This window comes from Poecilia reticulata, linkage group LG9 (assembly GCF_000633615.1).
Source record: "Poecilia reticulata strain Guanapo linkage group LG9, Guppy_female_1.0+MT, whole genome shotgun sequence".
Classification (NCBI taxonomy): Eukaryota; Metazoa; Chordata; class Actinopteri; order Cyprinodontiformes; family Poeciliidae; genus Poecilia; species Poecilia reticulata.
The window spans coordinates 30,223,365-30,231,171 of NC_024339.1; positions in this window are offsets into that span (position 1 = coordinate 30,223,365).

A 7,807-nucleotide genomic window follows, 5' to 3' on the forward strand; every position below is an offset into this window, starting at 1 on the left:
CCCACCTCTAGTCCTCTGACCTCATAGGTCCCTGCAGGCCTTTCCTGTCCCATTGTTCGCAGAAGTATCTCTGTTTTGCGTCCTTTCAAATTTAGCCGGTTCATCAAGCTTTCAGTACAAAACGTTGCCGTGCTGCCTGGGTCGAGGAAAGCATAGGTTTGAATATATTTGTCCCCTTTTGCCACCTTAACACGGACGGGAACAATTGCAAGTGCACATTCTCTCCCGGCCCCGGTTGCATCACTGGCTGAAACCAGAGCACTGCTTATGGGAGTTTCTTCAGACTCGGCTTGACTGTCCTGCTTTGGAACTTTTGCACTTACGATATGTAGTGCTGTTGGATGTCTCATTTGACAAACTTGACACATTAGTCTCCTCTTACAATTTTTGCTTAAATGACCTTTTAACAGGCAACCAAAGCAATATCCGTGACTTCTCAAAAATTCAACTTTACTGTCATGTGACTCCGTTTTGAAACGCAGACAGTCAATTAAGTTGTGTTTACCCTGGCAGAATCCACAGTAAGGGATGATGGGACTGGGTGTGATTCCAGGTGGTGGTGGAGGCAAAACTGATTGCTTTATAGCACATCCTGTCTTCTCTGTAACTATTGAAGTTGCAAAGCTACTGTTTTTACCTCTTATTGATTTTAGCTCACCTTTGCTTCTTGGTAATGTTTTTTTGGTTGTTGTTTGGTCTTGAAGGTCTCCAAACAACGGATCCAAAAGCATGTTAGAGTGGTTTTCAACAAACTCAACAAGATGTTTAAATCTGACTCTCCTGCCAGTTTTCTGTTGTATTTCATAAGCTGTGGCTCGCCATCTTTCTCGCAGCTTGTAAGGTAGCTTGGATGCCAAAAGCCTTAAATTTGATGGAATTTCAAGTTCCTCTAAATACTGTAAATCTTGCATTGCATTACAACATCCTCTCAAATACATTGCATATGCATACAGCATTTTACCATCCTCAGCTTTAATCGCTGTCCAGTTCAAGGCTTTATCCAAATAAGCTCCAGAAACTTTAATTTCATTTCCAAAGTGTTCCTTTAATAGTTGTTTAGCTTCTCTGTAGTCTTTACTTCCTTCCATATGTAAACAGCTGCGAACCAAATCTTTTGGCAAACCAGATGTAAATTGTTCTAGATAATACAGTCTGTCTTTATCATTTTTAGTCTTGTCTTCGATTAATTGTTCAAATGCATGAACAAAATATTGATATTCTAATGGGTTACCATCAAACACAGGAATATTTCTCAGAGGTAACAAAGACAGGTTTTGATGGTTGACAATAAGTTCTGCTATGTCATTTTGTCTTTGAATGACAACATTCAAATTTTCATTATTAGCACTAACAGCCACATCTGGGTAAACCTGTGCAGTTTGAATTGCATTATGATCATAAGTTACAGCTTCAGTTTCACTTTCAGTGGGATTCTTATTTTGAGTTTTATTCTCTGCTGTGCTTAAACTCCTGGGAGAAGATTTACGTCTCCCAAAAATAGTCTGTTGAAGTGGAGTTTTTGGAATAGCACCTAGCTGCATGAATTCCACTTGGCCCTCCATCAAATCTGGTTCTTGAGAGCTGTAGTATTCATTCATGCCATCACCTAAAGATGGTTTCTGGACCACCTCTTCACTTTGTAGATCTACCATTCATATGGCTTTAAATCTGTGGAAATTAATTTAGCAAAAAATAAATGCATCTAATTCTTATTAGGCTCCAACAGTATCAATACAGTGTTGCTATGAGTTGAAACGCCTCATGACGCCTCATTTACCCATCACTACTGAATAATTCTGTAAGCATCATTAATAGTCCTGCAGCGACTGAGGAGCCATTGTTAACATACTGTTGCCTGTGCACCGGAATCATTCTATGTGGCAGAAAAATGCGGAAGTGCTAAAACGGAAGTCCATGGCATATACCCAGTTGCCTCTCGCACAGTGAGATAAGGCGGCTAACTGAAGCTCAACGTAGCAAACTTTCCAGATTACAGAACTGTTTTTGGTGAATTAAAAAAAAAAAAGTTTTTGGTGAATAAAGTGGAGTAGACTTGCTACTGGTTAGCTGCTAGCTAACCAGTTTGCAAGCAAAGCAAGATAACTAAAAAGCTTCTTCCCTGTATTGTTAATGATAGCAGTCATTCTTCAGTATTGTTTATGCAATAGGGGGCACATCGCCCTTCCAAAACCTATCATCTCCATAATGGTCTTCTAATTTCCTTTGCTGCATAATGTACATTGTATTTATTCTAGCGTTAGGTAAATGTATCTTGAAGCACTTAAATAAAAGTCCAACAACGATATTCATTTAGAATTAAAAATAACTCACCCTGAGTTACCATGATAGATATAATGTATGTAATAAAAGCGTGTCATTAATGAAGGGGAAAACACTCAATCCAGACTATAAGTAAATTTAGGATCTGATTCGCAGATTATGTAGCTACATTTTTTTTCCCAATTATTCAATGAAAAAAAAAACTAACCTCAGTTAAGTAAAATAAAATTGTAATCAAAACTTTTGGAATTGTAATTATTTGTTTTTTAAAACAAAAAAGTTTTGTTTAAATAACTTTTTTTTTATTAAATATTACCACCCAAAACTTGTATTTCCACACATCAGAAATCTTTTGTTGTGATTTTGGGCCCTGCCCACGACGTTATGTGAGAATCACAAGCAAAACTTTGAGTCACAAATAAAAACTTAGAATAGCAAGAAAATATTATGTTTTTCTCATGGTGACATGCATTAACAATTCAATTTTTGCTTTTGTTTTATTTTATTTTCTGCAGTTCCACATTAAAGTTTGATGCTGCTCTGCTTTCCTGAATGGACCGTCTTCATCTCCACTGCAAGTGTAGCAAACAGGCAGCTCTTTTTTTATAGATTACAGTCACTAAAAGGTTGCATTGTGCCCCTGTTTATATTTTTAATAGTGTAATTCTGTAAAGACAAAATATGTCTGGTGGTCTAGCTCTAATTTACATATCTTGCTAAATTGCGGGTTTGAATATTGCAAACCCGCAATAACAAAATAGACCTGCAGAAAGAAATTACTAATAAAATATCTTACATATGAATTATTGTATGCTTTATATAGAGATTTTCCTTATAGCTTTGATTGTATATCTCACAATTTTGTAATTTATCATTGTTTATTAAACTCTGAAAGCTGTGTGGCTTTGTTAATATTTTGTCCTAGAATGTGGTTAGATGTGCGCTTTTTTTTTGAGCACCTGGTCACTGCACGGCCCTGTTGTCTCAATATTATCACAAATTATAATAAAACTGAGTCCATTTCACCCATCCCTATATGAGTTTTTACATTTTAAATGTATTTTTTGCTAGTTACATAAAGAATTTACTGAATTAAGCTACCAATAGTTAAGCATTCAAACCAAGAGTTTTGTGCTATAATGAATTAACAAGGGGTTAACAATTTATGTTTGCACATCCATTTATCCATTAATTATTTTATTCAGCCCATTTAGTTTTAGCGGGAACATGAGGGAGCTGGTGCCTATCTCCAGTGGTCAACAGGTGAGAGGCGGGGTCACCCTAGACAGATCACCAGTCCATTGCAGTATATTTACACAAATAGCATTATATTTGTTTTCAACAATGTTTAAAGTTATTTTTTGATACTCCAGTTTACCTTACACCACACTCTTCCTTTCTAGATGTTTAACAGAACCTGTCAATGTCAAGACTGGGTTTTTGAGTTAGGTTTTGCACTCCCCTGAGTCCTTTGCTGTTCCTCTTTTTTATTTATCAGCTATGTTTTAGTGCTTTTTTTTTGTTTTACTCTTCTCGATCATTTGTTGTTTTTAATTTTTTGTTAGTTCTTTCTCATACTTGTGTTTCTTTATTTTCAGCCCCCTTGTAGCATTTCTAGTTATCTTATTTTGTTACTCTAGGTCATCCTTGAACCGTTGGCCCTTGCAGTCAACTTTCCTTTTTTTGTTGATAGTCGCCATTTTTTGTTGATAGTCGCCATTTTAGAAAATTGAGGGGAGTCACACAGGTGGGTTAATGAGGAACAGCATTTAGTGTGTAAGCTACGCCTTATGCAGGTAACAGTACTGCTGCCCGATATATTAATTCTACGTGCGGGCCAGACGTTATTGATTTTATGACAGAGGCTGCGGGCCGGATGAAATTTGACTATGGGCCGCATTTGGCCCCCGGGCCGGACTTTGGACATGCCTGCTTTAGGTTAACTAGAAACACTACGAGGGATACTCAGCTTCTATATCCCTCGTAGTGTTTCTAGTTAGGTTTATTTCTTTGTTTTGTCCTTTGGGTTATTCTAGTTTCTGTGTTCCTGTGTTCTTATTATTTTCTGATCAGCTTTGTTTCTGTTTAGTTATTTTATGGTTTGCCCTCCTATCTTTGTCTCTTTCTACCTTGCCATGTTTTCTTTAGTCTTAGAGTTTCCTTAGTGTTAGAATTATTTCCACTCCCTTGTGTTCCCTCCCTGTCCACTCCCTTGTGTTCCCTCCCTGTGCCCCCTTCTCCCCACTCCTCAGCCTGATTCCTGCTCCAACTACTCACACCTGCAATCAGTTACTTCATCAGGCCAGAACTACTGTTCCCACTCTCAACGTCACAAAATTTAAGCTCCTCATTAGTGATGGGTAAATAAGGCGTCATGAAGCGTTTCGACTCATAGCAACACTGTATTGATACTGTGTCGATAATGTGTCACTCAATACTGACACCTGCTGGACATTAAAAATTCCTACAGGCAACGTAGTGATTTGATGACCAAGTCTACAATAAGATTTAAGTCTTTGTATTTTATTGAATATTATATGTTGTATTATGTCATATCTTCAGTTACATTTAAAATATATTTGATATACAGTCAATAAAGAATGTGAACATGTACCATAAAGTGAAAATTTAAGTGAATGTGTTTGGAATGAGAATGCATGGACTGTTTTTTCCCACACATTTTTATTTAAAAAAAAGTTTTTACAACCTTTTGAAATTAAGCCTGTTACGCTTTTTTGACAAAACTTCTGCTGTAGAAAAAATTAAGTAAACAGTACATTTACGGCGAACCCTTGTTTTTCTTAGGTGTTGCGTTCCGAAAATAACCCGTGTAAGCAAAATCCGTGAAGTGGTTACCTTTATTTTTTGACAGTTATTACACAGCATAAATAAATACTCTACATTGAAACCAAAGAACAAAACCTGTTTTCAGGTCAGCGGGTGTGTGTGTGCATCAATCGGGCCTTATTAATGTGATCCGCAGTCATGTCATTAAAGAGTTTCCTGCAAGCTGCTTTGCGAGATTCACAGCTGTTTCTACAGCAGAGCGACGGATTTCATCAAACGAGCCTCCGGTCGGGTTTTGCTCTGCCTCTGGCCACAGGTTGTTTTTTTTTCCCAGCAGACATTGAAAGTTTCAGTTTTCATGCTTGAGTGGCCAATTTGTATTATACACCGTAACGTTATTGGGCCTCAGGTAGCGCGGAGACTGTTTTTACCAATTATATGGTCAATTAGGACGAAGAAAACTTTGGGGAAAAAACTGCTCAAAAAAATCTGCAAAGCAGCGATACCGTGAAAAGTGAACCGCGTTACAGCGAGGGTTCACTGTATATGAAATAATTTATAAAAAGCAACTGAGTAATTTGTAGAATGGCCGCATATCTGAGTTTGAAAAAGTGGATTTATTTAAATAAGACAGTTTAGTTAAACATATGCGACACTTAACCTGCAGAACATAATATGAAAGTAAACTAAAAGTCAGTTTCAGCTGAATTTGGGTTCAGATAGATAAAGTAGAAACTGACAAGAACCGGATGAAACGACAAAAATGAAAACAAATTTATTTTCCAATATAAGATCAAAATGGTCCCACACTGTGGAAACATTTCCTTTGAAGCTGCTCCGTAGATGACAATGTAAAAGATCAAGAATTTGTTTGGCAAATGCTTTTGACAGATTCGCTTCCTTCTAAACACAGTTTGGCATCCAGTGTCATTTCGAAACAGTTCCTGTACTGGTTACGTGACTTGCTGAAACCAATACGAGCACCGACACAGGTGTTGGTCTATGGGCTTGATGCATGCGCAGGCGCGTCGGTGTTGCTGGACCCATCACTACTCCTCATTCTCTGTCAAAATTTCCCAGTCTGTCTTGTTACAACCCTTTCCTCTTCTCGTCGTTCTCCACATGTTCCTCTTAGAGCCCCTTGTGACTTCAGTTTTTGAGTTTGTTTTTGGATTTTTTTGTGTGCTTCCCTAGATGTTCCTTTTGTAAGTTGGATTCTGGTTTTTGTTCATTAAATATTCACAACTTGTCTGTTGCCTGCTGCATTTGGGTCCACCTCAACAACACATCTTGACAGTCCAACAACCTCAGGATCCCCATTTCCTCTCGTTCTACATTGGTAAACACATAAAATAAGCTTTGAGTTTCACTTGTACAGGTACTTACTGAATTTGGTTCTCCTTCTCCTCTGATGATCACAATCTGATCAATTTCTGTGCTGTTGCTAAGAATAATTTCCTGATGTGTAGAAGTGGTCTTGTCTGAGTCATAGCTATGCTCCCAAAAGTTCTCACTGAGACAAAAAGGCAGCAAAGTTTTCAACCTAGAAACTTTACAGAGTTGAACATTAACCTTTTCTATTAACTCACCTTTGATTCACTAAACATTCATTCTGAGTAAATAATGCAGCCATGTGAATAACTAGAAGTTGTTTCAGAACTGTTTAGGTCTGATCTATTAGTGACACAACTTTCATTCTAAATAAACATGAGTGTCTAATTCTTTGTCCTACAAGTTTGTCTTTTTTTACATCTAAAAGCAGAAAAAAATGGAAAAGAATGGGATGTCCTGAAACAGCAGGATGCTACATTAAATATTTTGACAAGCAGGATAGTGCATCAAGGGTAAAAATAAACTTGTGTCATTGTGTGACCCACGACATGTCCTGTTTGGATTATCACTATCTCTGGTTTGTTTACTGAGTCATATGTGTATATATAACAATTTGTTTAGTGTCATTGTTTATTTAACAAGTCTTCTGTTAGCTAACAGTTACCAGCTCATCACAGTCATAGAAGAACTCTCAAATGCAGTTCCAGAAAAGTGTTTGACCTCTTAAGAGTTTTTCTGTGGTTTTGTTTTTTTTGTAAAACTTAAATGTACTTATCCCAAACTGACCATACATTCACGCCATCCAGGTCATGTTGGTAAATGTTCTTTGTCTTTGAAAGGCTCTTTAAGTTTTACACACATCTTACAAAAAGTTCCAGGTCTCAAAATTTAATTTGATGCTGTTGTTGAGGAAAAATGACTATTTTTAGTGTTTAACACAATTTAAACCTGTTAGAACGAATTTCTTAAGTTTGAACAGGTTTGTGTTAGTGATTTAAAACCCGAAGAACTATTGCTGGGTTAAGCATTTAAAAGTACAAAGGAGAATAGAGATCTGCAGGAGACCTTCGGCTCAGACCCCTGGGGTCTTATCATTAAAGACAGAAGGTCATAAATTAACACATGCAGGAAGGTGGAGGACAGTATCACTTGAATTACTGTGAGAAAGGGAACTTTGGTCGGTTCACATAACCAGGATGAGAAGTCTTCCAAAACTAACATCTGACATGGTGAAAAAAACTGAATATAACATAAAATGTTTTAAATCACTAACATTTAATTTGTAAGACATTTTTCTTAGTTATTAATAAYATRTTTTGACTGAAAATTCTATTATCTTGTTTTAGAATTAATTTAGTYAATGATGAATGTATTTGAAATTGTATTATTTCTGACTATATTAGAATCA